The sequence below is a fragment of the Pteropus medius genome, unplaced genomic scaffold (assembly GCF_902729225.1).
Source record: "Pteropus medius unplaced genomic scaffold, Ma_sr-lr_union100, whole genome shotgun sequence".
Lineage (NCBI taxonomy): Eukaryota > Metazoa > Chordata > Mammalia > Chiroptera > Pteropodidae > Pteropus > Pteropus medius.
In genome coordinates this window covers 3,265,696-3,292,012 of record NW_024350319.1, presented here as the reverse complement: position 1 = coordinate 3,292,012, position 26,317 = coordinate 3,265,696, and the positions used below count along the sequence as shown (strand labels likewise).

The window sequence follows — 26,317 nt, the reverse complement described above, 5'->3', positions numbered from 1 at the left end:
CAGCATAATAGTTTTCCATTGTGCAGATGTACCATAGTTTATTCGGCCAATCTGTATTGCTGGACCTTTGGATTATTTCCAGTCTTTTGCTATTACAGACAGCGCTGCAACAAATAAAAGTATAATAAGTCATTTTGCGCTTGTGTAGGTGTACCTAAAGGATGGATTCCCGGAAATGGGACTGCTGAATCATAGGCCCCACTAATCCCCCTCTGGAAGGGTTGACTCATTTTGCCCTCTCACAGGCAATGTGTTGGATGGCCTGTTTCCCCATAGCCCCACCAGTGAGAACTGTGTCATCTCTTTCTATTTTTCCTAATCTGGTTAATGAGAGATGATAATTTGGAGTCATTTAAATTTTTTAAATTATGAGCAAGGTGGAAGCTGGGGGCCGTCGTGTATCTTCTCTTGTGTGCTGTCCACGCCTATTGATCTTCCTGTGGTCATTTTTTGACCTTTCCTCCTGAAGTGAGCCTCTTGCCTATATTGCTGTCAAAATCTCTTAAATACAGACTTAAGGATATGATGGCTCTTTTGGGCCTAAGGGTAGAGTTGGCTGCCAAATTGTCAGTGCAAAATTGAGAGAAGTGGAAAGTAGGGTTTTATGCCAATTGCTAATGTCTGATTTATAAATAGTTTCAGCTAATGGTATTATTAAACTGGGGCTTCTCCAAAACCCTTATGAAGATGATCTTCTAGTCTAGAATTTCTCCCTCTCAAACAAAAACAAGAGAGATTGAGAATATAAATTCCAATGGCATTTCTGCAAAATCTTTTAAGAAATCTAGTTTTCCATTCCCATGCATCTCTTGAAAGGTTAGGCGTGGCACATTTTTTTGTTTATCTGATGAATCGAGCTTCTGTTCTACCTTTGATTTCACCATCAGAGAGCTGTCTACTTCATTTCCAAAGTGAAAGAGAAGAGGAAAGTAAAAGTACAAGGTAAGGTGACCAACCAGAATTTGGGATTTGACAATGGTTGTAGGATTGGAGTTGCACAGAATCATCTTTCTTTCTGAGATGCTCTTTCAGTCAGCTCTTGGGATGCTATTTTAATACAAATTAATTTTTCTCTTTTTAAAAATGAAATCCATTGAGAGAGAAATTAAGATTTAGGACATTGCTTTTAGAAATTCATACGAGGTAGTTCTGTATAAAGTTAGGCTACATCTCCATCAAACAAACAAACAAGAAAATCTTACAAAAACAAAACAACAAAAAACTCTCTCAGAGGTCTTACATTTAGCAGCGGCTCTTAAAAGCTCCAGAAAGGAGAGTCTGATTGTCCAGGCCCAGTGCTTTCTTGTCAGCTCCTAAATATGTGGATTATTACTTTTGTGAAATTGGTTTTCAGCTCTCCGGATGCTTATATTTTTCTTCCAGTGCTTCTGTCTCTGTCACTATAGTGTTGATCGCCCCACACTATAGTGTCAGTTCCATAAAGTCTGGCTTGTGGTCTGTTCTATTGCTTGTATCTAGCAAGTTACTTATCACCTTGAGGTGGTCCATCGTAGTGAATGAATTAATGCTACTGAGGGTAGGTACCTCCTTCTATCTTGAATTTCTTTCTTTTTTTCTTTTTTTTTTTACCTGCTAATTTGGGATCCTGGCTAGGTGTTTGTGGGCAACTGTGTTAAGGATCCTGTGTCAGACACGGGCTGAGGGGTGGGGTCATGTTAGGCTTCCTTTGGCCTTTTAGCAGGATTCCCCAGTCCTTAAGTGCTTTCTGACTGTGCGTGATGGTTCAGAGCTCGAGCCTGCAGTCTGAATCACCTGGGCAAGTCACTTGACCTCTCAAATGACTTCCCATTTTCAAAATAGAGATAATAATATATTTTAACAAATCTAAAAGGCCATCTATTATGAGACGTGCCATTATTCTGTGTGCCACAAAGAAAAAAAATTTCTGCCCATTCTGTATAACCCACATCAACTCTAACAGTATTAATTTTCTATAGCTGCCATAACAGATTATCACAAATTTAGCAGTTTAAAACAACACACGTGTATTTTCTCACAGTTCTGTAGGTCAAAAATCAGCATGGGCTTGTCTGGTTTCTCTGGTCTGGTTTTTACATTCCAAAATCTCACTGGGAAGCTCTGGGAGGAAACCACTTGCAAGGTCATTTAGACTGTTGGTAGAATCTAGTTCTTGCATGTAAAGACTAAGGTCTGCCTCCTTGCTGGCTGTCAGCTGGAGGCCTCCTCAGCTCTTAGAGACTTCCCTCTGGTCCTTGTACTTGGAACCTGCATCTCAGAGCCCCCAGCAGAATGGCACATCCTTCTCATGCCTGGAATCTCTTGGAGGTCACCTTCTGTTCCATTTCTCCGCCTCCAGCCGGAGGAAGTTCTCTGTTGTAAATGGCTCATTTGATTCACTTGGGATTCCTGGATAACCCAGGCCACTCCCCTATATTAAGACCAATAACCTTAATTACACCTGCAAAGTCCTTTTTGCCATGTAATACAACATATTCACAAATTCCAGGAATTAGACATGGACATCTTTGGGGGGCCATTCTGCCTGCCACAAAAAATTATCCCAATATTAGGGATGTTAAATTGAACAGAATATGCTTCTTAGAATATGCTTCTTAGAATATCTTTGGCTTAGGAATAAAGGAGCTACTGAAGTATATAAAACATGCAGCGTGCGAATAGTAAGTACTCAGGTGTTAACTATTATCATTGTAATGCTCATAGTGCTCACTTAATACCTATAACCTTTTATTTCAATTGAAGTTATTTACATTTGGCAAACACTGATTGAGAGAAAATAGTTAATTTGCTGACAGTGATGATGATGGTTACTCCTTGAGTGACACCTACATACTGTGTGCTCAGAGCTCTACATATACTTTCTCTCACCTTGCAGTAGCCCTCTGAGGCAGGTAATGCTCCATTTAAAAGTGAGGAAGCCAGTTCAGAGAGACTAAATATTGCTTCAGAGCCCTGTAGTAAGTGGTGGTGGCATCTTGTCTTGAATCCAGGTCTGTCTGATTCTGTAGTCAGTGATCTTCATGACACCCTGTTACCTGTCCATAGTCCCTGGTGGTACCATGTGAAAAGTGCAAGAGGGAGAGGTGTCCACCAGGTGTGGGGTTGGAGGGGGTGGCCTTCTAAAAGGGGAAGGAACACAGGGAAGAGAAGGCATTGCATGTGACATTGTCTCTTGTACTCAGGTGTTTCTTTGCTAATAACTGCTTAGCTCATTAGAGGACAAAGATCCTGTCTCGTCATTCTCTTTCCCATTTTTGATAAGCTCAAAAATGATCTTTTTTTCATTCAGGAAGTACTTATCAGTTACCTACTCTGTGGGGATACAGCTATAAACAAATTGTGATATTCTGATTTGTAATAAATATATGTATACGTGGCTTTCCTTCCTTTCCTGGCATAGAGCTAAAAACCTTTTAACTTCTTAAGTGATGAGATAAAGGTATCTTTATGCAAATGTAGTGACTTTTGGACCCCACCTAAGGATGGGGGCTGTTTGCCAGAAGAACCAACCATGTGATTCGAAGGTTGGAACTTTCATTCCCACTCTTCAGACTTCCTGGGAGGGGAGCAGGGCAGGAAGTTGAATTAATCACCAGTGGCTAATGATTTAATCCATCATGCCAATGTAATGAAGCCTCCATAAAACCCAAAGGACAAGGTTCGGAAAGCTTCTGGGTTGATGAACAGGTGGAGATCCAGGGGGAGTGGCACACCTGGAGAGGGCATGGGAAGCTCAGAGCCTTTTCCCCATACCTTGCTCTATGCATCTCTTCCATCTAGATGTTCAGCTGTATTCTTTAACATCCTTTGTAATAAATCAGTAATCTAGTGAGTAAACAGGTTTTCTGAGTTTTTGTGAGCCACTCCAGCAAGTTAGTTGAACACAAGGAGGGAGTCATGGGATCCTCTGATCTGTAGCTGGTGGGTGAGGAGCCACAAGTGATAACCTGAGCTTGCTACTGTTGTCCGAAGTTGAGATTGGGGGAAGGCAGTCTTGCAGGACTGAGCCCTTAAGCTGTGGAGTCTGATGCTGTCTTTGGGTAGATAATATCAGAATTGAGTGCAATTGTAGGATACCCAATGTCAAGAATTACTTGGTGTGTGGAAACATGCCCCCATACACCCCTTAGTGAAAATGAGAATTGCTGACCAGAAGAACTCTTTTATATATTGTATGTGGTTTTCAAAGGGAGTAAAGTTTAGCATTGGGGAATTTCTTCTTTTTAAACTATTTTAAGTGTAACCTGGACAGAGGAGAAAGAAGAGTAGTTTAGCAGAACTGGAGTAAAAAAATACTAGTTACCTGAATTTGATAAACTACTCTAAAATCACAGTTTCTAGAGTTTCCCTAAGACACAGCTGCAGATCATCTATCTTAGGTTCTTCAAATTCAGGTAGGACATTGTTAAAAACCATCTCTTTATCTTCCCATCGAAACCTGCTTTTCTTCCTGACTTTTCTGGAGGAGTTAGCCCAAGACATCTCCATCTACCCAGGATGCCAGGAGCTGAACTCTTGAGTCATGTGGAACCCCTCCCAGCTCAGACAGCCCTTGTCCTCCTACGAATGCCTGCACTTTCTAACTAGCCCACATACCTTCTCTTTACCCCCACTACTTCTCACCTGGATTGTTGCCTTGGCTTCTTAACTGACCTCTACCCTCCACACTACCACCGGGGTGATTTTTCTAAAACATAAATCCGAATATGTCACTTCCTTTCTCACAGCTCCCCAAGCGCATCAGTTAGTAGTAGTTAAGGGTTCACACTATCCAGGTTCAAGGCTTGCTTGCGCTTTTTATGAATGCTGGAATCTTGGAAGAGTTATTTAGCTGCTCGGTGTCTCAGTTTCCCCATCAGTAAAATGGGAATGATAATAGCACCAACCTCACAGATAGGTTGTGGAATTTAAGTGAGTTAATATGTGTGGAGCACTTAAGACAGTGCCCGCGGTGAACATTATTATCCCAGAAAGCCCGCGGTGAACATTATTATCCCAGAGACTTTGATAGCATGACGGAAGCTCATCTTTTCTACTGCTCTTCACATCATCCTTTCTCCCTCCCAGTGCCATGCAAAGATTGGCCTGCAGACAGAACTCTTTCTTAATGATCTGCAACCAGGTGAGTACACACATGGAGAGTACATACTTAGACATTTTCATAGCAATTCGACAGTCACTTTACATCTGAATCTAATGAAATACTGGACTTGCATTTTATATTTTTCTAGCAGTTTGCTTTTATTGCATTTTAAAGAAGTATTGGTCCACAATGAATTGGAAATGAAACAAAAAAACTGATCTTTTCACCATGGATAGTTTGAGAAGCACTTCTGTGTTCCCACAAACCGTCTCTATTGATTCACACTGGCCAAGTTACCCATACTCCCTACGTAGCCTTAAATCTCTCTGGATTTCATCACCCTGTGTCCTCTGCCTAGAGTTTATTACACACTTATTAAGCACCTATATTAAGTGCCAGACTACTCTGGAGACATGAGTCAGGTACTGTCTCTACTTTCGAGAGTTTCCCTCAAATTACCTAGTGAATTCCTGCCTGTCTTTTGAAACCTATCATAATTTCATTCTCTTTCATCCATTACAAAAACATTTATTAAAGACCAACTGTTTACAAGGCACTTGCTGCATTCTATTCCAGCCCTTAAGGACCACCAAGCTTAATGGGGGAGCAGGTACAGAAACAAATAATACTAAGATAGGAGCGTTAAACAGCAGTGGAAGTAGAGAAGTGTGGAAGTACAGACGAGAGTGTGCCTGGCTTTGCCTTGGCTGGGGCGAGGGCGTGGGGAAATTAAAATGGCTTCACAGTTGAAGTAGATGCAGTGTCATCAAAAGATGAAGATCCAGGTCTTGTGGTCAAGTCCACAGCCGAGCTCTGCTGCTTCCTAGACATGTGACTTTGAGTGAATGACTACCTCTCTGTTTCAGTCCTTTCAGGGTGCTATAAAAGAATACCGTAGATGACATGGCTTATAAGTGACGAATTTATTTCTCGCAATTGTGGAGGCTGGAAAGTCTAAGATCAAGACACCGGCAGGTTCAGCATCTAATGAGAGCCCACTTCCGTGTTCACAGACTGCTGCCTTCTCTTCTCACTGAACCCTCACTGGGGGAAAGTGAAGAGCTCTGTGGGGTCTCTTTTATGAGGGCACTAATCTCATTCATGAAGGCTCCACCCTCAAGATCTAATCACCTCCCAAAGGCCCTGCCTCTTAATACCATCACACTGGGTTTAGGATTTCAGCATGAATTTTGAGGCGACACACACATTCAGACCGTAGTACTGTCTGAATTTTAGACTCCTCATCTGTAAAATAAGGATCTCCCTACTTCACAAGATTGTTTGGAGGCTCATCTAAAATTATCATATTCACAGTGGGCTTAGCACAGTGCCTGACATCTACAGCTCCATAAATGGTATTACTCTTGCTGGCACCTTTTCAATATCTTCTTTACCCCCATCGCTGGACATATTTAAATTTTCCCTTGTCTGGATTTCCAGTGGCCTGCTATTGAACAAATGATTACATTGAATTGTATAGTTTTACCTGCCATATTTCTGTCTCTTCTTCAGAATATATTGTACCCCTTGAAATCTGTGACATTCTTTCATGTTTTTGTATTGCCAATGACAGGCAGTGTCCAGTGTGGAGAAGACTCAATAAATGTTCAGAGAATTTATATTTTATTAAAATAATCCAACTTTGAGCAGTTCTTTTCAAAAAGCTTTGTGAGGAGTCTGGTTGTTATAAACTGAATGTTTATATCCCCCCAAAATTCATTTGTTGAAATCCTAACCCCCAATATAATGGCCTTAGGAGGTGAGGCCTTTGGGAAGTGATTAGGTAATAGAGTGGAGCTCTCATGAATAGGATTAGCACCATTATAAAAAGGACCCTAGAGAGCTGTCTTGCCCCTTCCACCAGGTGAGGACACAGTGAGAGGACAGCCATCTATGAAACTAGAAGCAAGCTCTCATTGAATCTGGCACCTTCATCTTGGACTTCTAGCCTCTATAACTAAGAAATAGATATTTGTCGTTTAAGCCACCTAGTCTATGGCATTTTTGTTACAGCAGTTCAAATGGACTAAAACGCTGGTCAAACATTAATTTACACTCCACAGATGGAGAAACTGAGGCTCTTTCTAGAAAGTTTCTATTATTTACCCAAGGCCATGGAGCTAGCAAATGTCAGAGGTGAGATTAGAACCCCACGCCTTTTGTTCTGTTTTGTGCAGCCTTGTCCAATCTACCCTGCAAGCTAGGGGTCTTTCTGGGTGCTGGGCACGCTCAGAACCATTTATCACCTGGCCCACCTGTACCAGAATGGCTGAGTGGGCAGGGACCTTGAGACACAACTTCTCTCCCCACGCATTTCATTTTCTGCTACTTCACTGGTATTTATGGGTCACACCCTCACCGGTGAGCACCCACCTGGAAATCTGGGATGGAAGTAGGGGACAGAGGCGGCCAGAGTTGGAAGCAGGAAGACTTCACTTAAGAGTAATTTGTAATTAAGACTGTAGGGCTGAGCGCGTCCAGGAGGAGGCAGCCAGAGAAGGCAGGGGCTTCGAGATTTGGGAAAGCTCTTGTAAAGATATCCAAAGGGCAGTGAAGCTGTTCCTTAGACTTCTTTTCCTCTCCATAAACGTCTCAATGTATTTCCCTTCCCACCTTCTTTGAAAGGGGATACCCTTTACACTCAGGAATATATATTATGTGCTCTAATAACTCAGATTGGGTTGTAATCTTTATTAGGGAGGTAAGGACTCTGACTTCGAACTTTCTCTCCTTAAGAAAAGTTTAAAATTTAGGACTTTGTACATTAGCTTATCTTTTTTTTCCCCCCCTAATAAAAGAAAAAAAAAAAAAGGGAATAGACTTAGTGGTTCAGGCAGTCTTGATAGCAGGAGAGACCGAGGTAGTGGTTAGGAAACTTGTCTGCACGTTACATTCAGCTGGGGAGTGATTTTCAAAACCACGAAGCCCTGGCTGCACCCCAGACCTATGAAGTCAACCCCTCTGGCATGGGGCCCAGAGGGCAGCATCTCTCTGGAAAGCTCCTAGGTGGTTCCTAGTACACGGTCAAGGGTGGGGAATGCCAGGAGGGTGGCCTTCTTGCTGCCTGAGTTAATGCTGAGTCTCTGCAGTATGAATATTTGACATGAGGGGATGTCATGATTTGGCTGCCAATGAGTCTTATGGATTATGGCTCATTTTCCTCATGTAATTATGGGGTCTGGGAGCAGCCTGTGAGCACAAATCCTATCTGCATGTCAGCCCACAGAGCGCCTTCCTTGAAACACACTGAGTTCTACCTTTGAGCTGTCTAATCTACCTCTTCCTACTTATGAACAAATAGTTGGTGTATCCTGTGAAGTGAAAACAAAAAGTATTCTTGAAGGGAGAGTGTCACTGTTCTCATTTTGACAGTCACCCATAGTGTAACAGCACAGCTCTGGGGACGAGCTACATGGGCACAAAGGGATTTTGGCCAAAGCCTCTCTCTGGCAAGTCATACCACCTCCTGGACACTATTCTTGAGAAAACTGAATCTTGAGATTCTGTGACATAAATGTTATTCATGGCAAGTTTTGTCCTATGGAACCTAAGAGCAAATTACTGTTTTTGAGGGATATATGTAGGTTCTTGAATTTTTGACTAGAAATGTCATTAGTGGTCAACATTCATTTTGTTTTATGTCCAATAGCATATTTTTATCACACATTTAGTAAAGAAAAAATTTTGAGGGAAGGTGACTTGTAAAATTAATTCATGTAAATGATATGCGGATTTGTTCTGCTATATACAAATACATTTTTTTGTGTGTGTGAGGTTTTGTTTGAATTGAATGTTGGCCCCACATAGATTTCCCCATTTCCCCTTGAGAGCTAGAAGCCTTCTGTATGGTAGCATCTGAAAGTGGGAGTCTGTTGGGAACTCTTATGGTTGTAAATCAAATAAAAATGAAAAATGAAAGGAGTGCAACTTAGTTTTCAAACTAACTTCACTTTTTACAACTTTGATGATTAGAGGGAAGTAACTTTTTTGTGTGCCTGCTCTTGACCAGGCATTACTACCCCATAAAGTATAATTAGTTCATTCTAAGGAAGAAAAAATTACTACTCAGAGAGGTTCAATAACTTGCCCAAGGTTGCACAGCTCATGAGCAGTCAGAATTTAAACCTGTGCCTACTTGATTAGACCATGCCACACTCTAGTACTAAAAAAACACACTTAACTCAGGTTTTCTAGTCCCTTTAAGAGACTTTTATTGCCCACAGAAGATTGTTCTGATAAGCATATAAAACATAACAGCACAGTAAAACCTGAGGCTAAATGGAGTCAACGTCTGTGTGAGGACAGAAAGTCCAGAAAAGAAAGTGGATCTGCTTCCTGGCAGGTACCATGTTTGTAAAATCTCTAGAAATTGCTCATGCAAATTTGTTGTTAACCTATCTCATAACAACTGCAAAGACCAGAATTGATTCCCAGCTCAATTGTCTTTTTCTTATTTGTGACATGCCCTTGTTAATATGGAGTTGTCATAAATAGGAAGTTTTGCTAAGTGTTAACCTACCTTTAGTTGATTGTTGCACTGAATGCTGGGATTTTGGTTATTTTACTGGAAAACAATGTTGAGGAAGTTTAGAGTAAATGCTGGAAAAGTGACAGAATTAAGGGTTGGCGTTCCCCAGAATTTCTACACAGGAAGGGCTCAGGGCTGGCAATCTGGAAGGGGTGTTTGCTGAGCAAATATATATATATTTTTTTACTTTGCTTCATGTTTTTATAATGTTTTCTAAAAATGTTTTAAAATTTGTACTTTATAAGGTGAGACAATGTTTCGTAGTGAGAGAAAGCAGGAATCTGACTGGCAGAGAGTAATCCCAGCTCTGCCACTTGGCTACTGTGTGACTTTGAATAAGTTACTTAACCTTTCAATGCCTCAGTTTATTCTCCTGGAAAATGGAGATGATAATGTGCCTTCTTCCTGGGGTTATTATGAGGCATAACTTAATATATATAAAGTGCTTAGAACTGTGCCTGCCACTGAGTAAACTAAAGTGCTCAATAAATGTTTGCTATTGTTATTTTAATTAATTGGAACTTAATTTAATTGGAGAGGCTGATGGAGATAATGGTGGGAAGGAGGATGCCAAAATCTCCACAAGCCAGCCTTTTGTGAATTCTGCCGTTCTGATAAGTAATTCTGTTCAGCTCAGTCATTTTGAGGTTCACGATTTTTATTCTTACAGTACTCCAAATTCATATTTCTGCAGTGTGGTATAGTGGGTAGATCATTGAATTATTTAATTTTTAAGCATATTATCATTCTAGCTATATTTTGAAAAAGTGTTAGAGACAGCCTCTGCTGAAAATATTTATTCAGTGTCATAGAGCTACAGTGCCCGGAAGCCATCAGGAGCTCTGTACACAAGGCGTCAGGTGCTGTGGAGACAGAGTCCTGTGTTTAGGCATCAACTGAAATATAATCATCTGATCCTCTGAGAAGCGAATAACCCCTCCCCACCCAAAATTAGAGTGAACAATGTAGTTTTCATTCTGTGGTGAAAGGAAATTACCAACTGTCTAGAGAAATATAGATTTTTCTGGCCCTAAAATCCACCAAATTGGTCCTGTAGGCCCACATGTGAAGGACGTTAGGGACAGATTCCTTAGCATCGTCAGAAGCTTTTTTCTGGAGAAAGTTTAGAGAGATTGTTCTCATGGCTATTTCTTACATTAACCCTTGAAATAATGTGGAGGATGGTGTTTAATTCTTACTCAGCAACTACAATGCTACAGGAAATAGTAGAGTCCGAGTGCATTGTTTTCTTGATCTAATTTGATAAGGGGCCAGTATGCAAGTCCTAGAAAAGAAAAGTGGATGGTGTCAGGAGTCTTCCATCTGGAGTTTTAGGTTCAGAATTATGGGATGTTACAGCTGAAGGAGGCCATTGTGATCATGGAGCCCAACTTCTGCTTTTTTACAGATGAGGAAACTGAAGCACAGAGATTCATAGAACTAATTGGTAGTGTCCTCGGGACTCCTGGTTCCAGGTTCAGCTGCCTGTTCCACCTAATGACATTCTTGTCATAAAGCATGTACTTTAGAGCAGCTCTGTGCAGTAGAACTTTCTGTAGCAATGGACATGTTCAGTCTGTCCAGAATGGTAGCCGCCAGCCACAGGTGGCTCTTGAGCACTTGAAATGTGACTAGTTAACCCAAAAGCTGTATTTTTTGCTTTATTTAATTTTAATCAATTAAAATTAAAATTTAGCCACATGTGGCTAGTGGTTACCATTTTAGACAGCCCAACTTTAGAGACATTGAGGAGGAGAAAAGATGTGTCCTTACCTCCTACTGCATTCTCACCAGCTGAGAGGCTCTCTTCGCTAGTGGCTCAGGTACAGCTGGCCTGTGCCAAACCAGGAGAATCACCCTGGGCCAATCACACCCACTTTCTGAATGAAAAAGGCCTCTCTATAAAATGAGTGGGTTGGACTAGATCTCTCTCTAAGGCCTCATTATGTCTTTAGACCTGGCTCTCTACTGATCAGCAGTGTGATCTTTAGCAGGGCACTTACCCTGCCTGTGCCTCAGTTTCCTCATCTGTCACCTGAAGTTGACACCTGTTCTGCAACCCCTCCCCCCGCCCCCAGTGATGCTGGGAAAAGCTCAAATTTTCAAATAAAAAAATCGGTGAGAAGAAATCCGTAGTAGAAACTTTTTAAAAAATAGTCTTTGGTGTCTGAAAATATTTTTCATTTTGATATAACTCACGGATGGGTTTTCTTTTCTCTAAGATGCTGCAGGTGGTGAACTTACTGTGTCAAGGTGATCCTTACTGTCAGAGTAGAGACAATAATAACACAGCCCTTATGAAATATGAGCTGGAAGACATGGTACTGATGACAGATAACTGATTTGATCAGTGGATGCTAGTTTTTTATAATAAATTTGCTTAACTAGGTATTCCTTATCTATTATTCCACAGTCAGTTGTTTCGTCTAAAACCGAAGCAGATTCTGCCTCTGGAAAGCTGTGGCTCTCCTACTGGCTTGCTTGCTTTTGTTCCTTTTCTCACGTCAGCCTGCCTAAGTCCCATGTGGAATATGTGGTACTCTCTATTCTTCAATAAATAAAACCCCCTCAGGATTGTGTCCTTGGGTATAGCCTCTACCTCAGTGGTTTTTAAACTTTGTTCCTAGGTGCCAATTCCCCACCAGCATGTCCACAGCTCACTGGTGTGCCTCAAGTCTCTTCAGAAGTGTGCCTCCAAGTTTTGACCAAGGAATAAAATGTATCTTTGCTACCACAGATTAATTGGGTCTTCTGATCTGATGTGAGCGGACTACAACTTGCTCTGGGTTACAGGCAGTGTAACATCAAGCTGGGGCCAAAGGAGATAAGTAGGTTGACACTTGTGAGAACTTTGCCCCAAGCATGTAAGATAGCTGAGTGGAGCCAGCAGTGGGTGCTGAACGGTGACCCAGTGAAAAGTGGCTTAGTTGTAGATGTCCTTTAAAACCCCGGGGAAACATCATTTTATTGTTTAGGGTTTGCCTTGTAATCATGGTTAAATGGTTTAGTGTAGTGTTAAGTCTTTTAACTCTTCCGATGGTGCCACCAAAAATTGTAGTATCTGTAACTACAAAAATTGTAGTATAAAGATTACTGTTTCCTGCCCCTGTGGTCCTTCAGGATGGCTCAGGGAATGAGGCAAGATCCAGAGAGTACATGTCAGAGTTTTCTACCCATTACCATCAGAGCCGTTTCAAATGTACGTGTTTCACAGACCAACCTTCTGAATAAGATCTCTTTTGAAGGAAAGATTCCTCTGTATAAAGGAAAAAAAAAATTGAAAACCATTACTCTAAAGTGGTTCTCAAATTTTAGTGAGCACCAAAATCACCTGGAAGGCTTGTTAAAATAAATATTGCTAGGCTCACCCCCAGAGGCATCAGTGTGTCTGAGGTGAGGCTTGAAAATTTCTATTTCTAACTGGTTCCCAGGTGATGCTGATGCTGCTAGTCCCGGACTTCACTTTGAAAATTGAACCACAGATTGTAGAGAACAGAAATAATAGTAACGACCCATTGTGTATCCGGTACTGTATTAGATATGATCAATTCAGTCTCATTTGAAGCTAAAACCCTTGTATTACTATTTGCATTTCACAAAAGGGAAAGCTGAGTCATACAGAATTTCAGTAACTCACCTGTCATTAAATTGCTGGTCATTGGAGAACTGGAATTTGAACCGAGGTCTGGGTAATGCCAGACCCCTTCCCTATCTAGGACGTCACTTGCCTTTCTTGTATACCAGTTGTCCCCAACCTATGGTCCAAGGTGGGGATTTGTGGGGGGGAGGATTTATTGCAACGGGCTTGCAAATTCAGATGTAAAGCAGGCATGGACTGAAGGTCTTATGTATTAGATATCTGTTGTTCAAATGCATTTTTATGATAAAGACACTATGAAGTCATATTAAGTGTCTCAGCTGGACAAAGTTAATGTGGATCGAGCATTTTCTCACACAACAGAGACTAAACAGCTATTATTCAGTGCCTGAGGAGTTGTTTATTTTTTGTTTCTGGTGGCAAGAATTTGTCTAGAAAAGGTTGGGAATTACTTCACTAAAGCACAGTGTGTGGTTACCTTTTCTAAGTCTGGGCTTTAGGGAGCGAGAGGGAGACATGATATTAATGAACTGATTGTCATTCAAGAAGATTGCTGGAGAAAGTAATGCTGTCCTGTTGATTGATTCCACCAGGAATTCATGCAGTCTGCCTTTAGCTGCTGGCCCCAGTGGGGATAGGATTACTCCACTCCTGCTCTCCCCCAAGGCCCTGAACCGGCTTTCTCAGCTTCCTTCCTGTCTCTCTCGCTGCTCTATTGCTTGCCAAGGCAGGCCCTTCCTCCTGGAATCTGTCATGTCCTGTTGCCTGGATTCCATCTCCATCAGTCCTTTCCTCTCCCTGCTACATTTTCCCTTCTCTACTCTCTTGTTCAAATAACTTTTTTTTTTTTTTTTTGGTATACCCACCACGTAGCAGAAACTTCTTCCTCTCTTCCAGCAGATGTGCTCAAGCCTGCCAGCTCTGCTCATAGTTAAAATAATTACACTCCTACGATGTGTCCAGCCTGGGCTAAGTACTAAATTCACATCATTTACTACCAACCGCTTGTGGGTCCTTGGATAAACTACCTACATTCTCTAAGCATCTGTAAAAAAGGGAACATAACTTCATAAGGTGGTTGCGAGGATAAAAGTCAAATAATACATGTAAAACACTGAATGCAGGAGCTGACATGTAGTCAGTGCTCAATGTAATTATGGCTCAGGAAGCTTATCCATGAAGGGAAAGACAAAAAAGCCACCATCTCTGCTATTTTCTCCACCATCTCCTTCTACATTCAGTCCTTACAGGGTGCTATTTTCTCACCCCTTTTACCGAATCACCATCTAGGTCAGTGCTTCTCAACCTTTTTAAAAATTATCACCCCAAAAGGAGAAAAATTAAAATAATTATAATTAAGGTAGTTAATTCACTTAAATTTAAATTCTCCCTAATGAGGAGAATTTTATTTATTAATGTCTCATTTTATTTAATATTTTTAAATAAATATTAAGGAATAAGATTTTCTTGTGTAGGATTGAGCTTTAGAGGCCCCAAAGCTATTATGTAAGAGTTTTTGACTCTCCTCTCCCCAAAACCAGTTTCCAACCACTGGGGGTGGGGGCAATACCCCTCCCAGTGAGAATGCATGTGTTAGATTTCTAACAGTCTTCTTTTTATGAAATCCACTAGCTTTTTCTAGAGCTGGCACTCTTGGTGTTTTTCTCACACCTCTGACCAGAGCTATCCCATCCTCTGCCTGCTGTGCCTCTTATGGCACTTTATCCACTTTCCTTGCCTACTCAGCCACCCAACTGGGACTGAGCATCTGAGACATGTCAGGAAAGAGAGACACACCTCACTCTTACAGCAGGACACGGACCAAAGAGTTGTGGGCAGAAGGAACAGGGTCCAGTGGGAACCTGGGAAGGAGCCGGGGAGACATGAGTGTGTGGCAGGGCATGAAGAGGTAGCAGACAGGGCAACCTCAGGGGCGATGAGAGAACCAGATCTTCAAAACTGAATGCTACTCTCTCTAATGACTGTTTTGTTTTTGCTATAATATAGGACCTTAAAAATAACAATTGCCATAAGTGCCACTTTTCAAAAAACTATGCTCTGGGAAGTAGTGAATGCCTTGCAGGCAGTGAGAACAGAGTCTATAGAAGTCTGATGCTGAGCAGCAGGAGTGGCTGGCTAGAGACAGAGGAGATAGTCTAAATGTGCCTTGCAAACAAGGTTTTGGAGCCAGTAGATAGTTTTAAGTAGATGCTTCCTTTTTGTATCTCTCATCCTGTTTTATCCTCCTTTCTATTTGCCCTCATTTACAATGCCATATATCCCATAGACATTAATTGATCCATTACTCTGTGCCCTACCCCTGGCTGTCCCTTCCCTCTCCACAGTAGACCTCTAGACCTCTGGCATCCACAGTATCAGCCTCCTGGGCATCTCCATTCGGATGCCCAGTGGGCACCTGCATATCAGCTCATTCTTCTGGTCACCCAGGCTTGAAACCTTAGAATGATCTGATGTTTTTTTTTCTTATTCTCTAGGTAAGAATCTACAAGAAGGGCTTATAGCTCTCTGGCACTTCCCAGGTTCACTCAGGCATTCAACAAATAGTTCCTTCTCCTCCTCCCCCCTTTTTTCCTCCCTTCACCTTTCTTCCCTCCCTCTTATTTTCCTCTCCCCTTTCCTTCCTTTCTCTCTCCTCTCCCTCTCCTTTCCTCCTTTTTTTTTTTTTTTTGTGGCTAATATTTATTGAGCCAAGAACTGTGCTGTTGCTTTGTGTACATTTTTTTCGTTTAACGCTCAGAACAACTCTATGAAATTATATATTATTATTATCATTGCATTCTGCAGATGAGGGAAGTAAAGATTGAAGAGGACAGATAAGCTGTCCAAATTCACACAGTTTAAGTATCAGAATCAGGTTAAATTTGTACTCCAACCCCCACCCACCCAAGTCATGCTTTTCACCTAGACCACTTAAAGAATCCAAACTGGTCTCTCTTCCTCTCCACTCTAAGCTTTCCCAGGTCCTTCTGTGATCATACAACTAATCTCTTACTAAAAAATTCCTCCGTTCATAAACCACTTGTACTGTCAAGCCCCTCACAGCATGGCCCTGGTTTCTGTCACTTTGAAAACATCAGGGTATGGTGAGAACAGTGTGGGATTTGGTTCCAGAAGACCTGGGTTCAGTCCTGAGGCCACCACTTCCTAACTACGTGATCTTAAACAGATAATTCCTCTGAGACCCATTTGTTTATTTATTCAGTTAGTTTTTATTGTGTGCCTTTGATGTGCTGATCACTGCGTGAGGGTTTCTAATATTCATTAGTGAAGAAAACAAACATGGTGTCTGCCTTCAGAGAGCTTCCAGAGTGACCTCAGTTTCCTTATCTATATGAGAGAGATGATAATCCCCATCTCTCTGGACTGCTGTGGTGAAGGAATCAATAGAGATGATGAGTGTGAACGTGCTTTGCTATGTATAAGGTGCTGGCACCTGAACTTGTACTTTCTTATGCTTCTGCTCCTGGAAGGTTCTCAGCACATTTCTAGTTCTTTACCTTTGCTTGTGCTTCTCCCAACCTCCTCCACCTCAAACATCCTATGTGGTCTTGATGGCCCAACTGAAAAACTATCTCATCCAGAACCTCCCTGCTTACCATGAAGTTTTATTTATTCATTGAGGGATTCAAGAATATTTATTAAACACTTTTTAGAACAGTGTGTTTCAAAGTGTGGTCCGTAGACCCTGAGGGTCTCAAGATCCTTTCAAGGAATCCACAAGATCAAATTATTTTTAAAATATTAAGATATTATTTGACTGTTTCATTGCATTGACATTTGGAATGATGCTCCAAAAACAGTGGTGGCTAAAAGTGCTGCTGCCTAATCATTAATCAAGGTAGCCCTGCACCAGTGCCCACATTCCTCACCAACACACACTCAAAAATGCCATTTTCACTTAAGAATGTAAAAATTATTAAATTCATTAAGTCTCAGCCCTTGAACACACATCTTTTTAATATTCTGTGTGACTGAATGGGGAAATTAAAGCTCTTCTGCTGATAAGATAGTGTGATGATTGTCTCCAGGAGAAACACTCGTGTGATTGAGTTGCAAGCTGAACTAGCCACTTTTTTACCCAACACCATTTTCACTTGAAAGAATATCTCATAGATAAACTATGATTATTCAGACTTGAATATTTGGTGGACGTTTGCTCAAAAAAGAACAAATCCAGCTTGTTACTTCAAGAAAAAAAAAACTGCCAGTATTGGTTGCCAATGATAAAATTCTAGCTTTCAAGCAAAAATAAAAATTTTGAAAAACTTGCGTTTGCCACCAGAAGCTTGACAATGTTCTAACTCTTTAAAGACTTCGTGATATGATCAGTGGTGATGTTAATGAGTATGCTTTTTTGATATTGTGCAATGAAATGTGTTAAAATTTGGAAAACCTGCATAACTCAGTGAACCAGTATTTCTCAATGACCAACCAATGTATGGTGTTACAAACCCTGCATAGGTTAAAAAGATCTATTTAAATGCAAGATAGACTAATCAATTTTAATAATATAGCAGATCACGAAAAGTTCACTAAATGGGTTTCAATGAACCTTTAAGAAACCATCCCTTAAGTTTGGGTGTAACAGCAAAGAAGAATATCCATAGTTATCTGAAAAGGCTTTCCATTAGTATCTCTGCGAGGCCAGACTTTCTTCATATACTACAACTAAAACAACATATCACACAAATTGGACCTAGAAGCAGAAATGAGAATCCAGCTGTCTTCTATTAAGGAGACTTATAGAGACTTAACATTAAAGAGATTTACAAAAATGTAAAAACAGTTCTCATTAAATTTTCTTTTGTTTTGGAAAACAGTTATTTTTCATAAAATGTTATTTTTGTTAAGATCTAATGGATTTGTCACATTTTTAATGCATTAATAAATATATTTAAATTTTGTTTTAATTTCTAATAGTGTATCTATCAGTAGATTAAGCCAAATAAACAAAAGCCCTTGGTGATCCTCAATTTTGAAGATTGTACAGGGGACCTGAGACCAAAGAGTTTGAGAACAGCTGTATCAGAACTGTGTGTAAACAGTTCTAGCTGCTGATATACACCAGTGAAATCTTAAGTCCCTCCTCTAGTGAAGTTTCTCCATAAATATCCCTGTGTTTCTGGGTTCTCTGGCATGACCTAGTTAGGTACAAAGTTAGGACAAATAGGCATGAAACGGTCATAGTAATTATAAAATAGTATACAGTGCTCTGTCAATCATGACCTGAGGATGCATTTTATTATAATTGCATTAGAGATGTGAAGAGCAATTCACTGGAGAGACTAATAAATGTGTCTGCCATGCCTATAGCCCCTTCTAAAAAGGTCCAGTTTCTGCTGAGAGAAGCAGTCCAAACTATTCCTTAAAAATGGGTGGCTACATTCCTAAATGTGACCATTTTCACTACCCTTCTCCCTTAGCCTCAGTCGTCTGGGTCAAGAAGAGCCCCTGACCCTAGTGCAGCCATAGTCTGACAAGCAACCTGGTCTGCCACAAGAGCCTCAGCCCAGTTTACAGGCACCATGTGCCCAAACCGGATTCTTTATAGGAATTTGTGAATGAAAGATACCCAGGACTGGGAAAGTTGGCAAGTGACATTCTAATCTGTGGCTGGGAAGACAAATAGAGAGCCTATGAGGCAAGCTGTGAGTCAGCAGAAACTATGAGGAAGCAGAAGCAGAGGGGAAGACCCAAGATGTATGGGAGGAGGAATAGAAGCAGAGAGAAAAAGGCATCGTTATCATCAGTGTGGGGGATCCCACTTTCTCGCCGATGGGAGACCAGAGAATTCATTTACCAAAGCTGCCTTGGCTCCTCTCGGTTCTTGGAACTACCTTTTATGGTCTGAGTGAGGCCTGTCCCCAGGGGCCTTATTGTCTTGTGTATCCTTATAATAAGCCTCTAATAGGTGAAGTCGCCTGAGGGAGTCTGCTTCTTTCCACAAAGAGCTTAACACACAGGAAGATGATTGGAAGTCAGTCAGGAGGTGGGGGCAGGCGAGTCACCTTGGAGGAAGTGGAATTAGCAGGGCCTGATAGGACTTGAGTGGACAGGACATTCCGGGCTGGGACCACAACTTGGCTTAGAGGCATGTGTGAGGAAAGGAAGAGATTGGGAGGAGAGGTCACCAAAGTCGAGTAAGGAAGAGATTGGTTAACTCAGGTTGGTTAGCTCAAGTGGCTTCATGTTGTAGGCAATGAAAGTGAACAAGAGGGTGGACTAAGGAAGAAGGTAAAAGGACTGTTTCTATGTATATAGGTTCTTGGACAGAAGATTGAAAATGAAATTTGGGGAAGAGTAGACTGGCTTGGTGAATAGAAAAGATCCGAGGAAAGAACATTTGAGTCAGAGAAGCTGTTTTCGAGGCTGTTGGGTAATCCTATAGTGCCAATAGAGGCTTCAGCCCTGCTCATAGCAGAACTTGAAGAGCTTGGTTTGCTCAGTCACCTGAGAAAGGCCTTGGCTCTGAGGGAATGATTTTCTTGTTAAACGCCTTGTGCCCATGTTCATAACACCCCAGAAGCAGTGCCCGTGTTGACTGTAAATGGACTGACCCTTCTTTTTTCACCTCCAACCCCATTTTTTAGGTCAGAACTTCTTCAGGCAAAGTATAAAAAGTTTAACTGAGAATTATTTTAATAAAATCAACTGGGGATTTTTCCAGAAGTCCGAGGCTTTCCCTAAGCCTCATAACCTTAGTTGGACTTCTTGAGATTTCAGGTGTGGAGTGTTGTTTTATTTTTGTGTTATTCATACTTGAGTCATTTTTTTTTTCACAGTCAATTTAATTTATGATTTTGTGCTTCTTGAGTCAGCTGTGCTTATAAATCTAAGTGCTCAAAAAGCAGCGGGACTGCCTTTCTGCAGGCTCTTGTCTTGCACTTGGTGGCACATTTTAGGAGGACATTTCCACCTTTTAATGAAATGTAAGGGTAGGGGAGCTCTGCTTTTCAGAGGCCTGTATCTTAATGACAGGATAAGTTAGATATGAATAGAAAAATAATTTTAAATATTATTCTGGTGATCGTGCATTCTGTTTTATCAGTTAATTTTTAACTCAGAAGAGTGTAATATTCCAGGTTAGAATGAGCCAGATATTGAAGCGAGGTGAGCTGATTCCAGGTTAGAATGAGCCAGATATTGAAGTGAGGTGAGCTGAGGTAGGTAGCTAACTAATCCATTTCTATTGACCTTAACAAAATAGTTACAATTAAGCAATTGATTTTACTCTCTGTACTCTATTTAAAAGATATTGATAATTACAATCCCTCTTTCTTAACGTGGACATGAGAGTTAAATGAACTAAAGGGCAACTCGACTAATAAACGTATATTATTGAGCATCTGCTATATGTCATATACTTCGTGTCTGGAGTTATAATAGAAAACGAGATTGAAATAGAGCTCACAGGAAAGTTCTTACAACTGTACTTAGTATGTAGAAAAATATTCATTAAATGGTACCATCGTTATTATTTTTCTTTGAGAGAAGTGCGCCCAAGTTCAGAAATTCTTGAACAAGCCAGACAGAGTTAGCCAAGGGAAGGGTGTAGAAATTCAGGCCTCAAGCAAAAAAACATTCTGAGCGTGCCAGTCTCGGCAAAGAATGGTTTGTTCCTGTGAAGCAAAGCCTGGGTTATCTAAATGTACAGTTTGGAAAGAGTCACGTATTTGCGCTCTCACACACATGCACAAACACAGCATTCATTATCATGTGGCCATCAGGCACTGAGAACAATGTATATGTTTAGCCTGGCAAGTTAATGGATGTCTTTGATCAGTAGGACATTCATTTTCATGATAGGCACCTAGAAGGCATGTTTTTCAAAATTGGTCACATGTTAAATTGTGAACATGCATTTTGTAAGACTTCTGTAATATTGATCATAAGAAGGGCCATGGAGATAAAATAGTAGAAAAAGAGCCAATTATAAGTGATTTTACTAAATTGTGAATTTTTATTATCCACTTAAGATAATAAGCTATTCTTTTGAGTCCACACTCACATTCTGATGCCAGGCAGTTTCTTATTTTTGGGTAGTTGAGATCAGTGTGTACATCCTTTTTGTTGGTCTATTTTTGAATCTACCTTGGTTCATGTTGTCCTATGTCCTTAAACTCCATATCTTTCTCTTTATGATAGCAGTATAATGATCCCCTGCACCGATAAATAGACATTGATTTAACTTTTCATTCAAATATTGGACATTTGAGTTGTTTCCATTGTTTCACAGTGAGGAACATATTGGCTATAAATATTGTGTACAAATTGCTCAGTCAGCAATTTGTTCACCGTCTAGAATGGCACTCTCTGCCAAAGTCTTGGACGTGTTATCAACTCATTAAACTAAGAGTCTTAAGAACTGGCATTCAGGGTTTCCTGAGACAACATCTTATTCTTTGGCTTATTTTTTATTATTATTCAATTAGCAGATATGTAGGGAGGACCTGTTGTGTGCCAGGCAGTACCAGGCACTGGTGAGCAAGGTAGAAAAAGTCCCCGACTAATGGTGCATACAGTGGCCAATGGAAGATGAGAAGCAGAAGTCATCACAGTGACATTGCTATCCTTTGTAAACACAGTGTTAGACTTCCAGTTGAAAAGTGGACTTTTGGTCTGGGTGCTGCAAATGTCTAGATACTGTACAATGTAACTACTTTAGATTAACTGTAATTGGTGGGATGGGGGCCCCTCAAAATTGTAAAATATTGAAAAGCAATACAGTTTTTGTTATTTCTAAATTAGGCTAACAAAGTAGTGGCTAGGTTTGAAGCTGCATGGTATAGTAAAAAGCACAAGGCCTGTGAATTCAGGTAGTCCTTAATTTGACTCTTAACTCTGCCACTTATAGACTTGTGGTTTGGGGAAAAACATTTGAACCTTCTGAACCTCAGTGGCCTTATCTCTAAAATGGACATAGCATTTTCTGTCTTTTGGGGTTTTTATATCTCCAGTGTCTAGTGCAGTGCCCAGAACAGGGTAGGGACTCAGCAGTTGGTTTTTGGAAGATAAAAAGAAAGGATGTATGGATGGATGAATGGATAATTGGTTAGGTAGATGAATGGATGATGGATGGATGGGTGGACGGATAGAACGATCACTCTGGATTTAAAAGACTGAGGGCCTCTGCTCAATAATTTATGTATTATAAATAATATAGATACATATATGCATAATAGAAATAATTTAAGTAAGTTATATTTGCCCCATTAGCTTGAGATTTGTCAAGTAAATTTTCTCACTTCTATGTTAGTGGAGACCAAATTAAAAAGCTATAAACCTCTCTTTTGTCATCTCATGTCTATCAAGATTATAAGTAACAGAAAAGAAAACATGACTAATTGTGGCCCTATCAAGGAGGGGGTTATTTTCCACACCTATAGAAAGTGTGAAGGAGGTATCTGCATCCGCCATTTGCCACTGATCTATACTCTTTTCATTCCTTGATCCACCCTCTTTGCCATGTTGAGTTTTTAACATTTGGACTTCCTTTCTCATAGTCACTAAATGGCTGTCACAGTTTTGCTCCTCATGACCAGTTTTAAAGTTGAGAACCAAGGAGGAGCCTATCACGGGGCTTCTGTCTTTCATGAAGAGGCAAAATCTTTTCTTAGAATCTTCACAAAATTTCCCCTTGGATCTCACTGGATTGACAGGGCACATGTCCACCCTTGGAGAAGGGCTCCCACCTTTACTGAGCTCATAGCTTCTCTGCCTGAACAAACTGGGGTTCCGTTAGCAGGGAAATGTTGAGGGCTATATGGAGGGGGGACCATCATAGTGTCACAGTGCCAGCGACATTTTCGCTTAAATAAACTGGTTAATAAAAAAACAAGTTCAAGTTTAGTGGATATGATTTACTTATAAGACTTTGTTATCTGTTAGGGAATTCAGGATTTGCAAGCCTCAGTTGGGGTGTAAGATTCTGTTAGTTTCAAGCTGATTAGAAATGTTTTTGTTGTGTATCTTTATTATGTGTGTGAGGGTTTGTTTTTTTCTTTTCCTTCTTCCTTTTTGAGTGGTAGAAGAAAAAGCATAAAAGAGTTAAAACAGTAAAATATTTTCTGGAATTAGTGCTAGGCCTCTGAAATGCTGCAACCCTGAATCCCTGTGCTAAAACTGTCCAAAAGACTTGTTAACAAAATACTTCTCCAACCAAGCTAAGCGAAGAGAAGAAAATGTGAAATACTCTTTGAGGGAGGCTGGGGATCGGGTGGGGATAGTGGTGCGGGCACTGAAAGGAGGGTTGGCAGCAAAGGTTTGCAGGAGAGTGCAAGAATATGAGGGTCAGTCTCAGTACATGGTCGACGTTGGCACTACCCACGTTCGCCGTTCAGAGAACAGAGGAAGAAAGGGAGCCCACTTGCACAGCCGGAGAGGGATGCAGAGGGCAGTGGAATTAAGTCCAGAGTTAAATGGCACACACACACATTTTAGGAATCCAGATTTGTGGTTAAAAGAAAAAAAAAATTAAGTGTTTTTTTGTGGGAGCTTTTGACTTGGATGGCAAAATGCTTACTAATCAGCATCCACCATTTTCCTCTTTTGGACAACTTACATTCCTAAACAATAAAATAAATAGGATTCCAAGTAACACACATCAAAATTTTAAGGTTTATAGAAATACTTACACATGTAAGGAAAAGTTCACCAAGACTTGCATATAATTTATTGCATTTTATTTATTGAGGAGGTAAAAGGTCAAAACTGATACTGATCAGTGTTTTCTATTTATGTTATTTCTAATGTTAGCATTTGAGCATATCCTTGAACTGGGCTATTTCTCAAGTGACTGGAGATTAACAACATCTTTTTATACAAGAATTCCACAGTTCTCATATAAAAGCTCCAGAAAGGTAATGCTATAAAAAAGGAGAAAAGACACAGTAGACAAATGCCAGTTGACCTAACTCTCTGTAGCTGAGGTTTGCTCAGAGGCGGAGTAAAGGAGAGAAAGGTGGAATTCACAGAAGAAGATACTGGTCCCTGCGGGATAGCATTCCATTGCCACTCTGGGAAAATGCCAGAGGGCTTGGGGAATGGCTGTCCCCTCGGAGCTAACACTGACTCCTTGGTGCTTCATGATAAATGGGGCTCATTCATAAAGGAAAACACTGCTCTTCTGAAAAGCACCCATATTGAAGAAGCAACCAGAAAACCCAAAGAAAGGTATTGGAAATGCCTCGCAAGAGGAATCTGGGCTTCCTTCTTCCTCTTCTGAAGGGTTTTCTTAATATTCCACAGTATTTCTCTATGGCCGCTGGGCCCAAACTGCCTGGAAGCATACAACAAAGGTAGTGTAGCAAACCACTTGGCATCGAAATCAGAGCCAGCTGTATTCAGAATTAACTAAAAGAAACACTGACACTGCCATAAATAAGGCAGACAGTCTATTGAATTCTCTGAGCTTTTTGTTTTAAGGCAGTAAAGCTTTACGCCTTTAGTGTGAGGCAAAAGATTGCAAAACATGTCAGATGCTTCGTAAAAACTCAGGGTATATCTATGAATTTGTATACATTGAACTCAACCACCACATCATTGATCCTCAAGGGGATGGGGCACCCTAGCCCACTCCCCAATGGTGTGTTTCAGAGAGGGCAGATATGTCAGAATCTAAAGGGGGAAGGGCATGTCTCATCTAAAAATCATATTATGATTCACTTGGGAAGAGGGGAAATATTTATTTCATAATACAAACATCTGAAAGTCAAGATCAACAAAATATTTTGGCTAGTTGAGAATATGCATTCATTCAATAACAAAAATGTTTTATTGAATGCCTAGTCTGTGTCAGGCATTGCCTCAGGCAGTGAGGGTGTAACAGTGAACAAACAACATCCTTTTCTCATAGAGTTTACATTCCAGTGTAGGAGAGGTCTAATAGTTCAGTAGGATAGAAAAATAGAGCATTAAGTACTATGAAGAAAAAAAGGGTAAGGGGAGAGAGAGTAGAGCCTCTCCGAGGAGATGATTCTTGTCACAGAGACCTGAAGATTGTGGGGTTGCAAAGTGTACAGGCCTAGGGTATCTGAGAAAAAGTTAAAGCTGAAGGAAGAATCAGTGCCACAGTCCTGAGGCAGGGAATTGCTTGGCATATATGAGGAGAAGGGGTGGTCATTGTGACTGGGTAGAGTGAGCCAGGTCCAGTTCATGTATAACCTGGTAGGTCAAAGAGCTGACTTCAGTGTGTGCTAAGTGTGGTGGGAAGTCATTGGAGAGTTTTGAGCAGGGGATTAAAGTGTTCTGATGACACTCCTCCTGCTGGGGGAGACTAGATGTTGGGGCTAGGGAGCAAGAGTGAAGCCCAGTGATCAGTATGGAGGCTGCTAAAGTTGTTCAGGTGAGAGATGCTGCCAGTTTGGACCATGGGGGTGGGGGCAGGGTGGTCAGGTGGGCAGTAGAGGAGATGCTGAGATGTGATTGGATTCAGGAGCTATATTTTGAAGGTAGGGCTGGCAGGATTTTACTGGTGGATTGACCGGATGTAGAGTAGGTGAGGATGGAGACAAAGATGACTGAGGATTTGGGCTTGAACAAGGGCGTGAATGATGGTGTCCCACTTTCAACATTGGGAGTCCCAGGGGAGGAGTGGTGCAGGATGATTGTTAATTTGGCGGTGGCTATGGTTAAGTTTGAGATGGTTAACAAGGCATCCTAGGGGCAGGTTAAGAAGTCAGTTGGGTAAATAACTACAGTTCAGAGAAAAGGCCAAGGATAGAGACGTAGATTTGAATGTCGTTAGATTTAAGAAGAGGAGAGAATTCAACAAAGGGAGATGAGAGTATATGTCATAGTTTCTCAAAACATCTAAGGAAGGGCACATCAGAATCTAATTGAGGAAGGGAAGGAGTTCATGGTTATCAAAGATGAGTGTGAGTTTTAAAAGGTTAAGAAAGACTATCTTACATCATCAGTACATCATACAGTTGTTCATAGAATTTGGGGAGACACGTTCACAGGAACAAAAGCTAGCTTTGGCAGTAGAAGATAAATAGGCACTGTCGATATAAGAAACACCTAAACCTATAGAGAATTTTTGTGAGTTTATTTGAACCAAACTGACAACGTATGTCAGGGAGCAAGA

General features: G+C 40.9%; 1 protein-coding gene across 9 annotated transcripts in view; it reads left to right on the top strand.

Annotated features, from left to right (window-relative positions):
- GNG12 (G protein subunit gamma 12) overlaps positions 1–26,317 on the top strand; it is a 203,283-nt gene that overhangs the window by 99,911 nt on the left and 77,055 nt on the right. For 2 of the 9 annotated variants that reach the window (XR_005647729.1, XM_039838545.1), the window contains exon 1: positions 19,223–19,233. The exons of the other annotated variants lie outside the window; for them this stretch is intronic. The gene's annotated coding sequence lies outside the window, so the exon portion shown is untranslated. Of the gene's footprint in view, positions 1–19,222; positions 19,234–26,317 lie in introns of those variants that run through there. 9 annotated transcript variants of the gene reach the window in all.